This window comes from Lactuca saligna, chromosome 7 (assembly GCF_052625555.1).
Source record: "Lactuca saligna cultivar CGN05327 chromosome 7, ASM5262555v1, whole genome shotgun sequence".
In the NCBI taxonomy this organism is placed as follows: Eukaryota; Viridiplantae; Streptophyta; class Magnoliopsida; order Asterales; family Asteraceae; genus Lactuca; species Lactuca saligna.
In genome coordinates this window covers 169946581-169966332 of record NC_136423.1, presented here as the reverse complement: position 1 = coordinate 169966332, position 19752 = coordinate 169946581, and the positions used below count along the sequence as shown (strand labels likewise).

Genomic DNA, 19752 nt, shown 5'->3' with positions numbered 1-19752 from the left:
AAAAGCGAGAATATCATGAAGGTATGGAAGTTTTAGTTATCAACTACTTTAGTTATTATGATATATATATATATATATATATATATATATATATCATTTTTTTGGATTTAATGATATACTAGAAGGATAAGAACGATTTAACTCATGTTTAATATTAATAAATGTATGTATTTTTGTATTGTTCATTATACGTTTGATAAATGTGATCCAAAGATAAAGTCGCACAGCCCGATGTTTTCGCCACCGTTCGGGGGTGTGACATAATGAAATCTCTATCATCAAATAATATTAAGAGGAACCAACTTTGAGTAAAAATATGAAACCCCAATCTTTAAATCTGATTAGTCTCCAAAAACCGATCACGTTCATAATCTCTCCCTCGACTGTTGAACCGAAGAGCTCAATATCGGATCATACAAAGGCTTCAACATTTTGAACTCAATCATAACGCACCAAATAATCTCTAATGAATAACCTGCTGAAAATGTGAAACATCCTAAAAGTAAAGTATGAATAATAACTAAAATGGATTTGAAGAAAGGTCTAGCAATGCCAAACATTTGATCGGGAATGATAAAAAACTAATGCCACGTTGCATTACCAAAAGAATCTTCGTCTTCAAAGTATCAAAAATCCAAACTCGAATAATCATAAAATTTGATCTGGATGTAACACAAATAAGACATCCAGAAGAACATAGTTTGGAAGTACATAATATGAATCCGGAGAACATCTACCAATACCAAAAATTTGATATGTGAAGACTAAAAATCAGTGTCACATAACATTACCAAATAAATCTTCGTCTTCAAATGTCTTTAAAATCCAAACACCAATAATTATGTCACACCATGAAATCGAGCAAAAGAATATGCCGGATATGATGGAGCATCACAAGCCCCCTTTTGATGTGAGCATCTACCCATAAAAACTAGGATATTATTTTCGAGGCATGAGTAGGCTTGGTGGTGTATTGTTGAACTGAACAAACATTGAAAATTATATCTGATAAACCAGATAAATCGCTTTTGAGAAGAATCTTAATGCTAAACCGAAGTGATGCTGACAATGAAAATGCGAACCCAAAATTTCGAAGCACGACCATTGATTTGTCAATCAAGGTCGGAAAAGACTGCTCTAGATCTTTATTCTGAAAATCTTTGGTCCAAAGGTGGTCAAAGACCTAATTTAAATAGTCTGAAGGAAATAAAATGCAAACCTCGGAAAGATACAAATGTTGGAAAACGTTGGTGATTAGACACATTTCCGAATAATTATGTGGATCGGAATCTTTAAAGAACATAAATTTGAGGATGCAAATGCGAATTGTTCAGTAGAAAGAAGAACACAAAAAATAATAATCTTTGAAACATTTGTGTCTTCACTTTAAATCAGTAAGAATAATAGAGTGTGAAACCATAAGACTAAAATTGGTATTAAGAATAATAATTGGTTTTAATAAATAAATAAAAAAGTTAAATGTTAAAATAAAAGAAAAAAAGTTAATGGATTTTGAAGAAAAAAAAAATTGTTAGGACAGACATGGCCCATGGTTTGGATAAGGAATTGTTTGGATGGGTCCAAGATGTAAATCCAGTTGCTCGGATCTCGGATTTAATCTAGGAAATAAGATCCAAACAAAAAAATGGATCCACCTTTAAATTAAACCTGACAATTCCATCACGATACGAATATATCTTGAAAATTAAAATAAAGTTTATTTTTCATTATATAATCGTTTCTAAGTTAAATTTGTGGCTGATACCTTCATCAAATGAATACACAAATTGACAAATTTACAGGTCATGCTTTAAATCCAAATTAGTTTAAAAGGGTGGGACAAGTATGACAGCTGGATGACGTAGGATGCATGGTATCTTGGAATGAGCTGGCATCTTTAATGCACAAAAGACAAAAGAAGGGCAATGGGAATATAGGAGACAAGAGCTGCAGGTGGTTGAAAGACGGATATCCGGCTGCCTAGCGGACGTGTCCTTTCATATCGTTTCCCAAAGGAAGAAAAACCGTTTACAAAAAATAGCGGACGTGTCTTTTGGAGCATGGTCGTCACATTGACGAGAGGGAGAAAATGAAGCAGGGCGTCAAGAATCCTGTCCCCCACTCTCATACAGTAACCATAGCTAATCTTTTTTTTTTTTTTTTTTTTTTTTTTTTTTTTTTTTTTTTTTAAGTGTCCATAGTCGTTGAAATGTTATTTTCGAGTATTTGATTGTTAGCCTTAGGATATTTGGAAGAACTCGTAGATCTGAGATTACTTTCGAGTATATAATAGTTGTTGAAAGGTTATTTTTCGAGTATTACATAGTTGAGATGGCTAAGAACTCTAGATGTGAGATTGTACAAGTAGCTGATGCGTAAAACGTGCATATGGAGTTGTATATTCTAATAAATATATTCAGTTTTTAGTAAACAAGAATCAACATTGTATATTTGTTTTCAGTTAAGAATATACAAATTTGCTCAGTCAAAAAAACAAAAAAAAGAATATACAAATTTCTGATACAATATGCGTCCATTATATGGTTGTATATTGGCCTTGTTCTTCAACACAACCTTGTACCTTGGATATTTTATAGCGAAATGTTTATGATCACAATTTTTATTTTATATTTATTGTGTGTAATTTATAATATATGAGTTTTACTGTTTAGATTTTTTTTTTCAGTTTTATTTAGTAGTTCTCTTTAATTTTCATTGTATATTTATACCTTTCAACAACTTGTTTTATTTCAGCACGCCTCCCGATAATTTATAATTGTGGTTAATGTGAAAGGTTTCGGATGTAAACTATGGCAAGTGTTTGAAAGATTGGAGGGTGTGAATCGAGAAACATTCCGAAGAAGTGTTTTTGGTTATTTGTTGGACATGCCTTTATTTCAAGGGGACGACTTGCTTATACATAAAATGTTTCTTGACCAAATACGACAATATTTTTAGATGGCCAATTTTTTTTTTTAAGTAGGAGACTACAAAATGGTTTATGGACCTGAAGAGTTTGTTTTATCATCGAATTTAATTTCGGTGTTTATCCTAAACAAATAGGAAAAACAATATCGGAGAAAAAGCTTTTAAAGAGGACACAAAGATATTTATTTCAGGAACACATGTTTCCGGACAAAACAAACAGTTTAGTAACAATAAGTGATTTGAAAACATAAATAAATAGCAATCGGTTCCTAAGTGCTATGTAACATCCCCAAAAATACCGATACAAATTTCATTTTTTAAACCATTATATCCATACAACCATTTGCTCCAAACCAATCAGAGTAAAATGTGTCTTTCAATCATCAAAGTAAAATAATAATAATAAGAGTAAATTACTGAAATTGTCCCTGTGCTTTGATCAAAATTGCACGATTGTTTTAGTGTATATATTTGTATTATTTATATAGCCCATTTCATTAGCCCAATTTGTTAGAATAGCCAAACCTAGCCCATACTCTTTGTATCTTGTATCTATTTATTCTTGAATGTTTCGTGTGCTAATTAAGGGAAAATATCATTCTAATATGGTATCAGATTAATTCCCTCTTCTTTCTCCCTCTCGATCCTGCAAGCCGTTGGACCTCTGTTTTCTTCTTTCCTACCCACCTCATCTTCTTGCATAACTTTTTCTTCTATCATGGGTACAGACGCCTCAAGCTCCGGCACATAAAATCAAACCACAGGGATGATCCGAATGCAAAAAAAAAGTTAGGTACCAAACGTGCAATTTTGACCAAACCACAGGGACGATTTCAGTAATTTACTCTAATAATAATAACTAGAAAGGCTACCCACGCTATGCGGGGGCCAGAAACTTTCAATGTTGTTTCCGAATCGATAAATATGACAGTCGTAGATAGTGCAAGGATGAAAAGTCTGGGCTTTATCACGGACTGTTTTTTTTTTTTCATGTTTTTATGAAAAAAAATGTAAAAGTTTTGATTGCAAGGACCAGAAGTGTCAAAATGGCTAAAAAAATAAAGGGGTGGGATTTAGCAACTTTTTAGAAAAGGGATCAAACTTGTCAAACCGTTAAAGTTTATGTGGCCAAACTTTAAATATTAAAAGGTTCCTAAAAAGTGTAAAAATATTTATTGCAAGGACCAAAAGTGTCAAAATGGCTAAAGAATGAGGAGTAAAGTTGCCAAAAAAACATCCAAATTTACTATTCCTAACTTTGAAGCCCAACAATAGTATAGGGACCAATTCTGCCAAAAAAATAGCAAGTTTACTAATTCGAACATTCATTTCTTTAATATATAATAATAATAATAATAATAATAATAATAATAATAATAATAATAGTAATAATAATAATAACCAGTGTGGAAAAACCATTAGGGGATGCGGTGTAGTCAATCCGGGTCCTTCCCATTGAACCTAGAAGTACTTGAAAATGTTTAAACCATAAAACCGTAAGCATAAAGCATAATGAATCCCCCAAAATACCACATACCATATATATTGGACCCTACCCACATATTGGGCCCCGCCCTCATATCTGGGCCCATCCATCATACAAACAGGCCTACTTTAACATATAAACGTGTCGAACCCAACATAAAACGGACCCAAACCAACATATAAATGGGCCCAACCCAACATACACATAGATCCAACCCAACATACCAATGCAAGAGTCATAAAGACAACGGGCATCATACATAGTATAGTGAGAAGACTCACATGTCTCACGAAATCAGATAAATTACAGCTCAATGTCCTACAACAAGTGCTAGAACACAACTAACGAATAAACAAGGTCCAACCTTAGTTTATACTCTAAATCCAACAATCTTTACCAAAAGTCAACACAGGTCAACAAATCAATGGTCAGGGTCAAAGTCGGCGGTCAACATCTCCATTAATCGACCCTCACGTTGTAACCAACCCATGATCACGTTGTGAGAAACACACTCAGCCCAATGCCAACTCAATCACGATCCAACTTAGCCAACCAAGTCCCAACTCAGTCACGATCCAATCAGGAAATTCCCAGTCGTCATGTTGTGACAAGGAAGTTGTCACGTTATGCGGACGAACTTTCTCAGCTTAATGGATTTAGCTCTCAATCCATTACGCCATCCATCCAACTTTCTATAAAGCTTCTTAACGTCCATTATCATCTAAAGATCGATGCTTTTTAGCTGTAACGTCTGCAGATTCGAGCTAGTCAATTTAGAGATAATGAACGTCAAAAATGACTTTTTGATGGAAGATTATTTAGAAGGAGTAATCTTTACCAAGTTATAGTATATGTCACAAGGGTTCCGTACATATAAAGAACGCCGAAATCCGAGTTATAACAAAGAAGTTGTGGCTCATCGAAGTATCGCGACAAAACCGTCACGACGATGTGTGACGTAAAAAGTATGTAACGTCATAAATTCCGAAACCAAATTTTTTTTTTTCATTTTTACAACCATCAAAACATTGAGTAATAAGTTTAGGTTCCAATGTAACAATTAGTCACGACCGATTACATAAAAAAAGATCACAAAATAGTTTCCCCGAGTGTGTGTACGATCACGCCGGTGCCTTCCCACGGTCCTTGCTAGTACCTGAAACACATAACACAACAACTATAATCATAAATGCTTAGTGAGTTCCCCAAAATACAACCTACGCACGTACGCCTTTCCAGACCTTGACCTTCCGGTCCATGTGTCTCAGGGGACTTCCGTCCCGACTGGGTAAACCTTCCGGTCCTACCCACGTCAACCTTACGGTCCATATGACCACGCCTTCCGGCCCATAACATGTTGCCTTCCGGCCCAAATCAAGCATATCATAAATGGCACATATAACGAATAACTTATCACACATAAGGCATATATCTCATATCATATTCGACCTTCCGGTCACACAGTCAAACCCTTCCGGGTACAGTATAGTGAGAAGACTCACCTCGTATGCCTCGCTAATCGTGAACCCCAGAATCACTCGTGCTCGAACCCCTGAGCTGTAATCCTCCTATGATATCATGATTCTATAATTATTACTTGTACCACTAAGGTTGACCATTCATATCAAGTCGACACAGGTTGACTTGGTCAACAGTCTTTGGTCAATTGGACAGGACTCGGCGAGTGCACTATAGTGACTCGGTGAGTCTACGCGTTTTCTCCAACTCGCAAGGATTTTCCCTTTGACTCGTCGAGTACTTCCCCGACTCGACGAGTTCCACCTGGGCATGAATCACGGGGCCACCGCGACTCAACTCGCCGAGTCGCAAGGACAACTCGGCGAGTCCCAGCTTGACTCGGTCCACCTGTCAAAACCTTTCTAACTCTCTGCGACTCACTGAGTCACCCACAACTCAGCAGGGCTACACACTGGGTGGTCACAAGGACAATCTTCAAGCGACTCGTCGAGTCTGTTCTTCAGGCTCGGCGAGTCCATGCCATGCATCAGCTAAAACTGGCTTTTACGGTCAGATCCGTTCCATACACACATAGATCTGGCCTTCCCAAACTTATTTACCACGTAAAGTCTCAGTCTTGGTCGCCATGCAATGCATACAAGGCTCATTTTGGAGAAATAACCTCTAATATGGCAACCCTAGCTTCTAACTCAAAAGAATGGACATAAAGCTTGTCATATGGGGCCTCCTGGACCTGCTAAGGTCCAGATCTAGGTTCCATATCTCCATGGGACCTTTCCTACTTCCAATTTAAGCCAAATAAGGCAAGAAGAAACCCTAGATTTGACACATCAACCCAAAATACGAAGTTTAGCTTTGAAAGTTACCTTAAAAGGTTCCCTTGAAGAAATATAAGCAGATCCAAGCTCCCCACTCTTCAAGCTTGATCTTCTACCTCCTTTCTTGCAATAATGCACAAAAATGATGAACAAATGGCCTCTTATCACACTCACAAGGTCTCACAGTCGTATGGGTGCACTTAGGGTTCAAGGTGGCCGCAAATGAAGGCCATAAGGTCCTTTAAATAGGGCTTAGGATCGGGGAATTAGGGTTTCATTAAACAGCGCGGACTCGCCGAGTCCATCCCTTGGACTCGCCGAGTCCGGACGCGAACCTCCATCCAAAACCGCGACCTGAATCGGTGAGTTCGACCTCCAACTCGTCGAGTTCGACCTCCAACTCGCCGAGTCCCCTCACAAAACATCAAAAATATGAAAGTAAAGATACCTGGGGATCCGGGATGTTACAATTCTCCCCCACTATAACAAGACTTCGCCCTCGAAGTCCCGCTAGGCAAATAGCTCCGGATGCTGCTCACGCATCTCACGTTCTGGCTCCCAGGTCATCTCTGATCCTTTCCGATGCTGCCACTGAACCAATACCAGGGGTACCTCCTTGTTCCTCAAAACCTTGATCTTCCGATCTCTGATGGCTACTGGTCTTTCAGCATAATTCAGGCTTGCATCCACCTGAATATCCCCTAATGGAAACACCGCCGATTCGTCGGCTATACACTTCCTCAACTGCGACACATGGAAAGTGTCGTGAATCTGTCCCAACTCTGCTGGCAAGTCTAAACGGTAGGCTACCCGGCCCACCCTTACGATCACACGGAAAGGACCAATATATCGGGGCCCCAATTTGCCCTTCTTCCTGAACCGAATCACTCCTTTCCAAGGAGAGACCTTCAGGAGTACAAGATCACCAACTTGAAACTCAAGCTCGGACCGTCGTCTGTCTGCATAACTCTTCTGTCAGCTCTGAGCGGTCAACAACCTCTGCCTGACCAGCTGAATCTGCTAGGTCGTTTGAAGTACGATCTCCGTGCTACCCATAACCTGCTGTCCTACCTCACCCCAACATATGGGGGTGCGACACCTCCGCCCATACAACAGCTCAAAGGGTGGTATACCAATGCTCGAATGATGGCTGTTGTTATACGAGAACTCTGCTAAAGGTAGATAGGTGTCCCAGCTTCCTCCGAAGTCAAACACACATGCCCGAAGCATGTCCTCGAGTGTCTGAATCGTCCGCTCACTCTGACCGTCTGTCTGGGGATGATATGCTGTACTGAAATGTAACCTAGTACCTAACTCCTCATGAAACTTCTTCCAGAACCTGGAAGTGAAACGCACGTCACGGTCCGAGATAATCGAGATCGGCACCCCATGCCGAGTTACGACTTCCCTCACATATAACTCGGCCAACTTCTCCGCAGAAGAGCTCTCGCTGATGGCTAGAAAATGAGCGCTCTTCGTCAGCCGATCGACGATCACCCAAATTGCATCGACTCCCCTCGCAGTCCGCGGTAACTTGGTGATGAAATCCATAGTGATTTGTTCCCACTTCCATTCGGGAATCTCTAGCGTTTGCAGCTTACCGAGCGGTCGCTGGTGCTCGGCCTTGACCTGCCGACAAGTCAAGCACCTCTCGACAAACCCAGCGACATCCCTTTTCATACAGGGCCACCAGTACTCCTTCTTGAGATCCAAATACATTTTCGTAGCACCGGGATGAATCGAGAATTTCGATCGATGTGCTTCCTCCATCAAAATAGTACGCGCACCGCCCACAAACGGTACCCAAATCCGACCCTGAAAAGTCATAAGCCCTCGTCCATCCGTGACAAATCCTGATACCTGACCTACAACCCGCTCCTTCTTTTGATGTTCTAGCTTTGCAGCCTCCACCTGAGCTCCTCGAATAATATCCAGAATCGGGGTCAATACCGTCAATCTCATACAAATACCTTGGATCGGGGCGCTATCCGCCCTACGGCTCAACGCGTCGGCTACCACGTTAGCCTTGCCCGGGTGGTACAGGATCTCACAATCGTAATCCTTCACCACATCCAGCCACCTTCTCTGTCGCATATTCAGATTTGGCTGATCCATCAAGTACTTCAAGCTCTTATGGTCCGTGTATATCGTACACCGAACCCCATACAAATAGTGTCGCCAGATCTTGAGGGCAAACACCACCGCCCCCAATTCCAGGTCGTGCGTGGGATATCTCGACTCATGAGGCTTCAACTGTCTCGAAGCGTACGCTATCACATGACCCCTCTGCATAAGCATCGCCCCGAAACCCGATATAGAGGCATCACAGTATACCACAAAATCCTCCATCCCTTCCGGGAGTGCAAGCACTGGAGCCTCGCACAATTTCTGACGAAGCGCCTCGAATGAGGACTGCTGCTCCGGTCCCCATGAAAACGTAACACCCTTCCGAGTCATCCTAGTGAGCGACACAGCGATCTTGGAAAAATCCTTGATAAACCTGCGATAATATCTAGCCAAACCCAGAAAACTCCTGATCTCGGTGGGCGATCTCGGCACCTCCCACCTCAACACCGCCTCAATCTTGGCCGGGTCGACCAATATCCCTTTCTGGTTAACAAGATGCCCGAGGAACTGAACCTCTCGTAACCAGAAATCACACTTGGAGAACTTGGCATACAATCTCTCCGATCTCAAAACCCCAAGAATCTCCCTCAAATGTTCCTCATGCTGATCCCTAGTCCTTGAATACACCAAAATGTCATCGATGAATACGATCACCGACCGATCCAGCATCGGTCGGCACACCCGGTTCATGAGATCCATGAACGCGGTCGGGGCATTGGTGAGCCCGAAAGGCATCACCACAAACTCATAATGTCCGTAACGAGTCCTGAAAGCAGTCTTTTGGATATCTTCCTCTCGAAACCTCATCTGATGATACCCCGACCTCAAGTCAATCTTGGAAAACCAAGATGCCCCCTGCAACTGATCGAACAGATCGTCGATCCTAGGTAACGGATATCGGTTCTTAACCATCAACTTTTTCAACTCCCGATAATCGATACACATTCGGTGTGAACCATCCTTTTTCTTGACGAACAAAATCGGCGCTCCCCAAGGTGAGCTACTCGGACGAATGAATCCCTTTCCCAACAGCTCCTGAAGCTGCGAGGATAATTCCTGCATTTCCGGCGGAGCGAGACGATAAGGCGCCTTGGCGATGGGTGCCGCTCCCGGAATCAAATCGATACGAAACTCCACTTTCCTCTCCGGAGGCACACCCGGTAACTCTTCGGGGAACACATCCGAAAACTCGCATACAACCGGGACATCATCAATCGAATTGGGCCTCTCCGCGGTCACACGAGTATCCATCATATAGGCTATGAATCCATCACAGCTCTGCTGCAAACTCTGCCTTGCCCTGGCAGTCGAACAAAACGCCGACCCACACCGGGTCCCCTCGCCATAAACCGTGAGCACTCCCCCACTAGGGTCTCGAATCATCACCAGCTGCCTCTCGCAGTCAATGACTGCTCCAAACTTACTCAACCAGTCCATGCCCACGATAACACAGACATCCCCCATAGCTATAGGGACCATGTCTATAGGAAACTCGACCCCAAAAATCTCGAGCACGCATCCTCAAATCACCTCCGTGGCATATACCGCTTTCTCATTTGCTATAGCAACTCGCAGGGGTCGGCTCATCACCTCCCGATTGATACCGATGTGCTGGCTAAAAGCCAACGAAACAAAAGACCGACTCGCACCCGAGTCGAACAATACCAAAGCAGGCACATGATTCACAAGAAAAGTACCTACGCATATAATAATATAAGCACAATATCTCAGTATAAATGTAAATACATGAAAGAATACATAACCTCCACGACATCAGGTGCCATGCGGACCTCCTCTGCAGTCAACTGGAAAGCTCTTCCACGAGCCTTCGGAGCCTCGGCCTTCACTGGCCGAACCTCGGGAACCCTGGCAGCAGGTGTAGATCCCTGGCGAAGCTGGGGGCACTCGGCCTTCCGATGGCCAGTCTGGTTGCAATAAAAGCAAACCATGAATCCCTTGGGGCAATCTCTAGCAATGTGCCTCTCCTTGCCACACTTGTAGCAAGCACCTGATCGACATGCCCCCTCGTGACCCTTGCCGCACCTTCCGCAAGTGCGGCTCTTCTGACCTTCGGATCTCGAATCGGCGGACTTGATCCGTTTGGCTACCGGCTGAGACTGATCCGGCCGCCGATCCACCTGTTGAGACTCGGCCTCCTCCCTGGCCTGGGTCTCCAACTCGATCTCACGCTTCCTGGCATTCGCCTGAAGCTCAGCAAAAGTCTGATATGACGAGTTCGATACGAACTCCCAGATATCCCTCCTCAGCACTCCCAAATACTGACTCATCCGAGCCTGCTCCGTGGACACCTGTTCGGGGCAGAACATCGCCCTCTCATGAAACTTCTGCGTGATCACCGTAACAAAATCATTACCCTGCTTGAGGGTCAACAACTCCTGAACCAACCGTTCCCTCTCCACCGGGGGAACATACTCGTCTCTGAACATATCAGTAAACCTCTCCCAAGTCACAACTGAGACCTCTTCCAGAGTGAAGTTCGCCGTCACGAACTTCCACCAATCCTTTGCTCCCAGGCGGAGCTAGTTCAAGGCGAACCGTACCCTCAGATGCTCCGGACATGAACAAGTATAGAAGCATCCCTCGATATCAGCAATCCATCTCATCGTAGCAATCGGATCCTGAGTCCCGTCAAACTCTGGTGGCTTCGTGTTGCTGAACTCCCGGAACAGCAACGAGTCACCCCCCTGTGGTCTGGCAGCGGCCACAGCTGCGGTAGCTGCAGCGGCGGCAGCCTCAGTCAACGCGGCGTACCGCTCATCAAATGTCTCCATCAGCGTGGTCTTAATAGACCCAAACATCTCCGGAATCTCGGCTCGGATCGCTGCAGCTACCTCCTCATGAATCATCTGACGAAGCTCCTCGTCAGTCACACCACTCGTACCAGGTCTGTGTCGTGGTCCAATCATGATGTCTCTAAAATACAACATAAAAATATCAGAGACTCTATCGGGCATAATCGCACTCGATAACGCAGTCCTACTCAGTCTCCGTTACCCAGGGATTCTTACTTGGGCTGCCCACTGACCCGGTATCCTTGGTAGTACGGGCCCAATACTACCAATTACACCGCGTCGGTATTCACCCCAAGTCCTCCTCCCCGAACCCCGAATCCTGAGTACTCTATTCTTGTCATACACTAGTTACCCACTCGCTCTCAAGCACCTCATAGAAGCAGGTTTCCCTAGACTAAGGCATCACAAAATCAGGCCACTCTAGTCCTAATATGTATACCTAGTCTACTAGCATGCGTATCATATCATATCGCATCTCATAACACATATTGTAAGAGTATTTTGAGGATTTTACCGTTCGGGCGCTGGCTGACCGTACACACTCTTTCTTCTTTGGTTGTCTCAAAATCACTTATCAAATTTTTATTGATTTATTAATTAAAATTTTCTCAAATCCCCAGTTTGAGTTCAGTTACGCCCGAAGGTGTACCCGAATCCCTCAAACCAAGGCTCTGATACCAACTTGTAACGTCATAAATTCCGAAACCAATTTTTTTTTTCATTTTTACAACCATCAAAACATTGAGTAATAAGTTTAGGTTCCAATGTAACAATTAGTCACGACCGATTACATAACAAAAGATCACAAAATAGTTTCCCCGAGTGTGTGTACGATCACGCCGGTGCCTTCCCACGGTCCTCGCTAGTACCTGAAACACATAATGCAACAACTATAAGCATAAATGCTTAGTGAGTTCCCCAAAATACAACCTACGCACGTACACCTTTCCAGGCCTTGACCTTCCGGTCCATGTGTCTCAGGGGACTTCCGTCCCGACTGGGTAAACCTTCCGGTCCTACCCATGTCTACCTTACGGTCCATATGACCACGCCTTCCGGCCCATAACATGTTGCCTTCCGGCACAAATCAAGCATATCATACATGGCACATATAACGAATAACTTATCACACATAAGGCATATATCTCATATCATATTCGACCTTCCGGTCACACAGTCAAACCCTTCCAGGTACAGTATAGTGAGAAGACTCACCTCGTATGCCTCGCTAATCGTGAACCCCGGAATCACTCGTGCTCGAACCCCCGAGCTGTAATCCTCCTATGATATCATGAATCTATAATTATTACTTGTACCACTAAGGTTGACCATTCATATCAAGTCAACACAGGTTGACTTGGTCAACAGTCTTTGGTCAATTGGATAGGACTCGGCGAGTGCACTATAGTGACTCGGCGAGTCTATGTGTTTTCTCCAACTCGCAAGGATTTTCCCTTTGACTCGTCGAGTACTTCCCCGACTCGACGAGTTCCACCTGGGCATGAATCAAGGGGCCACCGCGACTCAACTCGCCGAGTCGCAAGGACAACTCGGCGAGTCCCAACTTGACTCGGTCCACCTGTCAAAACCTCTCTAACTCTCTGCGACTCACTGAGTCATCCACAACTCGGTAGGGCTACACACTGGGTGGTCACAAGGACAATCTTCAAGCGACTCGTCGAGTCTGTTCTTCAGACTCGGCGAGTCCATGCCATGCATCAGCTAAAACTGGCTTTTGCTGTCAGATCCGTTCCATACACACATAGATCTGGCCTTCCCAAGCTTATTTATCACGTAAAGTCTCAGTCTTGGTCGCCATGCAACGCATACAAGGCTCATTTTGGAGAAATAACCTCTAATATGGCAACCCTATCTTCTAACTCAAAAGAATGGACATAAAGCTTGTCATATGGGGCCTCCTGGACCTGCTAAGGTCCAGATCTAGGTTCCATATCTCCATGGGACCTTTCATACTTCCAATTTAAGCCAAATAAGGCAAGAAGAAACCCTAGATTTGACACATCAACCCAAAATACGAAGTTTAGCTCTGAAAGTTACCTCAAAAGGTTCCCTTGAAGAAATATAAGCAGATCCAAGCTCCCCAACTCTTCAAGCTTGATCTTCTACCTCCTTTCTTGCAATAATGCATAAAAATGATGAACAAATGGCCTCTTATCACACTCACAAGGTCTCACAGTCGTATGGGTGCACTTACGGTTCAAGGTGGCCACAAATGAAGGCCATAAGGTCCTTTAAATAGGGCTTAGGACCGGGGAATTAGGGTTTCATTAAACAGCACGGACTCATCGAGTCCATCCCTTGGACTCGCCAAGTCCGGACGCGAACCTCCGTCCAAAACCGCGACCTGACTCGGCGAGTTCGACCTCCAACTCGCCGAGTCCCCTCACAAAATATCAAAAATATGAAAGTAAAGATACCTGGGGATCCGGGCTGTTACAAAGTGAATTTTTGATAAAATACTTTTTAGCCTTAGGGATCTAAATGAAAGTTGTAGTATAAGTTAAACCGAAAGTGTGCATAAAAGGAACGCCCAAATCTGACTTCGTATGAGGAAGTTATGATTTTTCTAAGATTTGACATAACAGTGCACAACCCAAAATTTGAATTTTAGATCGATCCATTTTTGGCCAATGCAACCTGAATGAGAATTGAAGATCTCATTAATAGGAGCTCAACGATAAAACGACAGACAAAAACAGAGTGCGTATGTAGAAGTTATGAATATTACACGGTCATTTAACAATGTAATCTTCTCATACTGTTAATTTTTAAATCGGTCGACAATTAGCCGACGGAGTCAAAAGGAAAGTTGTAGATCTTGTCAATACCTACATGTGGATATAAAGAACGTCAGAAATGGAGCTTATGCAAAAGTTACAGATTTTAGAAGTCGGAAGTGTACTGTGCGAAAATGGGTGACATGGCACAATCCTGACCATTGCTTTCTCCCTAAGACTCGCCACCATATGGTGACATGTGGCACATACTCGATGAGTTGGAGGCCCTACTCGACGATTTGAGCTGTATTTCAGCCTATAAATACCATGTGAGAGTGCCTTCATTCTTCACACCATTCCCTCCTTCTCTCTCTATATCTTTCTCTCTAAACCCCCAAAACCCCTCCTAAAGTCCTAGTAGCCTCAAGGCACTAGAGGAAAGCCCCGTAGCGCCCGACGGGTCCGAGAAGAAGAGCTTTTCGGCTCGGAAACTCTGCTTTAGCGAAGCCTGGTTTTGAAAAAAACCTGTTGTAAGTGAGATACGCTTACCTTACCTGAAGTATAACTTTTATTTAAATAAAGTAAAGTTATTAGGACCTCATAATAAATATTTGGGCTATTATTATGAGTTATATAAGTGTCGTTATAATATCTTTTTAACTACTCGTGGTACGGATAATCTTGTTTGAAGGGCCGCCTGGGTTGTTGGATTCAAAAGTGCTATTATGCCAAAATGATCATGCTCTCCGGTGTTTCATGTCCGACCCCTGTCTGTACATAGTGGTTGAGAAGTATTGTTTTAACGCTTATATAATAATAATAATACTAAGTCTATTAATTAGCCACGATGAACGTTAGACTAAAATCTAATGGTAATGATACTAGGTTTTGTCAAAGGAATTAATTTTTAAGAAGCAAAGCGCTATTTGAGTTCAGAATCACCACCTTAACAGGTGAGTTCATAGTTACTTTCATCTTACACATAAATATAAAGTAATTTATATAAATTACGTGCTATGTGTGCATATTATTTGAGTACTTGTTGTCTATGCTGGATGAACGATATTATACATGTTTTAAATGATTTAAACTGTATATGTATTTTATATCTACAAATATGTTGGGTAAAACATGGGTAGATGAATGAGGAGGGATGAAAGAGGATATAAGTAAACATTGGCGACTATGGACATAGCGCCTATTGTATAAACCCTGACGACTATGGACTTAGTGCCTATTGTATAAACCTTGGCGACTATGGACTTAATGCCTATTTCATATACCTTGGTGACTATGGACTTAGTGCCTATTGTATTAACCTTGGCGACTATGGACTTAGTGCCTATTGTGTAAACCTTGGCGACTATGGACTTAGTGCCTATTTCATAAACCTTGGCAACTATGGACTTAGTGCCTATTGTATAAACCCTAACAACTATGGACTTAGTGCCTGTTGTATAAAACCTGGCGAAGATGGACTTCATGGTTATTCCTTAGGATACTCCTTAGGAATGAATGAACGAGGAATAGCGGATTCTTAGGGTAGACCCTTAAGAGTGAAGATGATAATGGGGACGGTTAATGGGGTTAACTGTTTGATGATTAAACATAATAATTATATTATTGTGGGTTGAAAACCCTATGTACTCACCAGATTTCCCAACCTAACCCACTCAATTCATTTGTATCACAAGTGTCGACATGAAGTTACATTACACTGAGAGATTAAGGAGATATAAATCACTAGTGATAATGAATGTAAGTTCAGTTTATGCTTATGTTTCTGTATTGACGATGACATCCCAATGTTTTAAAATGAATAAAATACATTTTTTTCAAAAATGCTTTGATAACGTATTTATAATGTTTTTCTGGAAACAAATTCCGCAACATTTTTCTTTAAAAGAATACTCTAATTTTCAAAATAAAGCATAAACAAATCAGTCTTTTCTGGCCGTGAAAATGGGGATGTCACATTAGCCATGCATGCTCATTATGAGTCTACGGCTTAAACTAGGTCAAACATGAAGAAATATCACCAAAGATCTCATGAATGGGTCCGATACACAATCAAATTCTTGATCTGAACCATATAACACTCAAATGGCTTCAAGGATCCATAAAGTTGCTAACGTTACGGAATCCCATCACTCAAACTTGCTCAAACTTGAAGATAAAGGGACAAGGACTTAGATCTAGCAACCTAGAATCATAAAGTTTGGATCTTGGACACTTACAAAGGTCCAAAGATGCCCAACATGAATTCCGATGCTTTCCAAGGTTCTCTCAACACTTTAAGGCCTTCTTCTTCCTTCCAAAACAATCAAAAGCACCAAAATGAGCTCATAAATGGAGAGGATGGTATTAGGGGTTTGCTTCAAGGCTCGAGAGGGTGATGGAGGTTCGAAATGAAACCCTAAATTCGAGATTCGGGGTTTAAATATGAAGGAAAACCAAAAAGATCATGGGCTTGGGCTGCAACCATAATCACACATGACCATACTCATGTCACGTCGTAACCTTCTTCCGGATACGCGTTCTCATTTTTTGCACGTTATGTCGTGACACATGATTTTCTCCCAAAAACCATGCCTTTGACTCCTTTATGCCCTACATTGACCCATTTTGCAAAACTGGTGTTACAACTCTCCCCAACTTAAATTATATTTTGTCTTCGAAATCATTCCTTACAACTTACTCTACTACACTAGCCGATCCCGATTGAACTATCTGAATCCAAAACAAAACTGAGAAATCATCTTACACAGACGAACAACTTACGATATTCCTACCGAACCCAACCTTTGTAGAAATCACGCACCTTGAAGAACAAACGAACATTAACACGCTTCGTTTAACCAACAAGAGAAAGTCTAACTATTTTGCCCAAAATCTAAAAACCTCATACCATGGTTGACTTCCATACAAACATAACCATTCAAACCATATCCATAATGACTCTCATCCATGACCAGAACTGATCATAACCTCTCCAACCCGGCATCGTCTTACTAATAACTAGGAAACAGAATCCATGACCATTCGTCGATGCTGGCAACTTCGCACTCGAATACGGATGCGAATCCCAACATGAGTTTTAACCATTGGTATCATACCAATATATGTATCACATCCCGCTAACGAACAATTTGCGTATTTGATCTATCTGAGATCTCCCTGGTTCCGAGCTGCACTACTAAATAACTTAAATATAGGATTCCCAGTTGACTGCTGAAGCCGACAACTTCACTCATTACCACACATCAAGACTCTAGTCCAAAAGTCAAATTGACAAGGTTGTCCTATCCGTCATCACGACTCCAACTGTCCTCTAGTCCAAACAAAGGACAACTAACCAATAATCAATGAATAACAAGTAGTTCATTTCTCCCTAGGTGAATGCTAAGGGCCAAGTCATAGTCTTACATCGCACCCAACCCAACTCAGTCAACGGTCTAACTCAACCATATGCATGTTGTGGCCCCCCTCATACTGCCACACATTGTCCCGGAATGAGGCCATGATCCAAACCTACCCACATAAAAACATACTTCATTCACAAGTCTCACCCAAGATAACATAATCAGCGGCCCTCGTCCTGATGGGTTTTAGCCATAAGAACTTTCCTATGTGCGCATGCAAAACCCTAATGCTTGGATCTAGGCTTTCTAATAAACATGCTTTTGAATCCAAGACTTCTAATGGCTAATTAGGTTAAATAACAATATTGAAACAGATCTAGAATCACACCTTTGAGTTCCTTGTTGATCTTGTTGTCTTGGAGCTTCTAGAGTCACAAATGTCACTCCTCTAATGGCTTACAAACACCACTAGCAAGCAAGATGATTTAGGAGAGAGGAGAGGGGAGGAATTCAACCAGAGGTTCCTTGCTTAAGGTTGTGTGTCGAATTCCCTCACCCATAGGATCTATTTATACTTGTAGACTCCTTAAGGGTTTCAACCTAAACCCTAATTGGATAATCTTCTCTTAAGGCTATCCAAATCCATTCCATAGATAACCCTATGGACGGTTTTTGGCTTATCCAAGCCCTAGAAATCGTCCATCCTATCTAGGATAAGGATTTATAGTCTAAAGTGTAACTATCAAACAATTGACAGTTTATACCCTCTTATTTAATTAATCTCTTTAAGCCACCAAATTAATACCAATTAATTTATGACTTATATTAATCAAATACCCATATATTATTCCTTATAATATTTACTCTCTCTTAACAAATCATCCATCAAGTTGCTATGGTGAAGGCAACCCAAAAGGACCATGCACAACCAAATATAGTTACAGCCTTAGACACTATTCCAACAGTCTCCCACTTGGATAAGTCTAGTAACTATACAAGTACAATTCGGTTTGCAATCGTAGCTCTCAAAGACGCTGTCAACTCTGATCTAATCAATCTTGTCCTTTAGATAAGGGATCGTACAGTCCTCTGTTAGATATCATGCTGACAATCCTATGGAATGGTTAGTCAAGCATTTAGTTTCTCGATCTCCGATTTATTCGACATAGAACTTAATCGAACACATCAATTTAGTTCTGACCGGGCCCGGCACATAAGTCAAATCAAATCATCGAGTGGCCAAGATATCTCTTCTACCCTCTTAGGATAAAATTTACAGATAAACTTCGACTTATATGCATTTACTTATTCATTAACCAACTATACACAACAATGCGTTTTATAACATCAAGTTACTGATGCGTTTTCGCATTATCAATGCACAATCAATTAAAAAATAATAAACCATATATCTAGGTTTTAAGACTATATGATATTATCGTCTTGCGATCACCTTTTATATCGTATTCCATAAGTTGATTCCAGCAAGCGCGGGTTTATTCCAATGCTCAAAACCAGTTCATAATCACTCATGAACGTTGCAGCAACCCTTGCTATGTCTAACACCATTTAGACATTCTACACACCAATTCATGACAATCTTCACTCATATCTACTCCCAACATATGAATGATTGTGGACCATTTGAATAATTCGATTATTCTTAATAACTCAATTATTCTGGAAGTCAAAACATGCAAAGTGAAACAATAGTTAAACAATTAACATGTGATAGTAACTTTACTCATAAATAAAACTCCTTTATTTAATCATCAAATGTTAATTACATTTATCTATTATACGTTTCTAATACTATCTAATCTATACTAATATCATCCTTCAGCCCAATACTCCTAGCATGCTGCAAGTGCTTAACCCTACTCAGTCCCTTTGTAAGCGGATCTGCTGGGTTATCTTCTGATGATATCCTCTTCACTACGAGTTGTCCTTCTTCTACACGATGTCTAATGAAGTGATATTTTCTGTCGATATGTCGAGATC

The 19752-nt window shown here is 41.6% G+C and overlaps 1 long non-coding RNA gene across 1 annotated transcript; it reads left to right on the top strand.

Moving 5' to 3' along the window:
- The first annotated feature begins 1978 nt into the window (after positions 1-1978).
- Positions 1979-2977, top strand: LOC145007608 (uncharacterized). Its single transcript, XR_013663007.1, has 2 exons — positions 1979-2131; positions 2755-2977. It is a non-coding gene; the product is annotated as an uncharacterized LOC145007608 (long non-coding RNA).
- The last annotated feature ends 16775 nt before the right edge of the window (positions 2978-19752 follow it).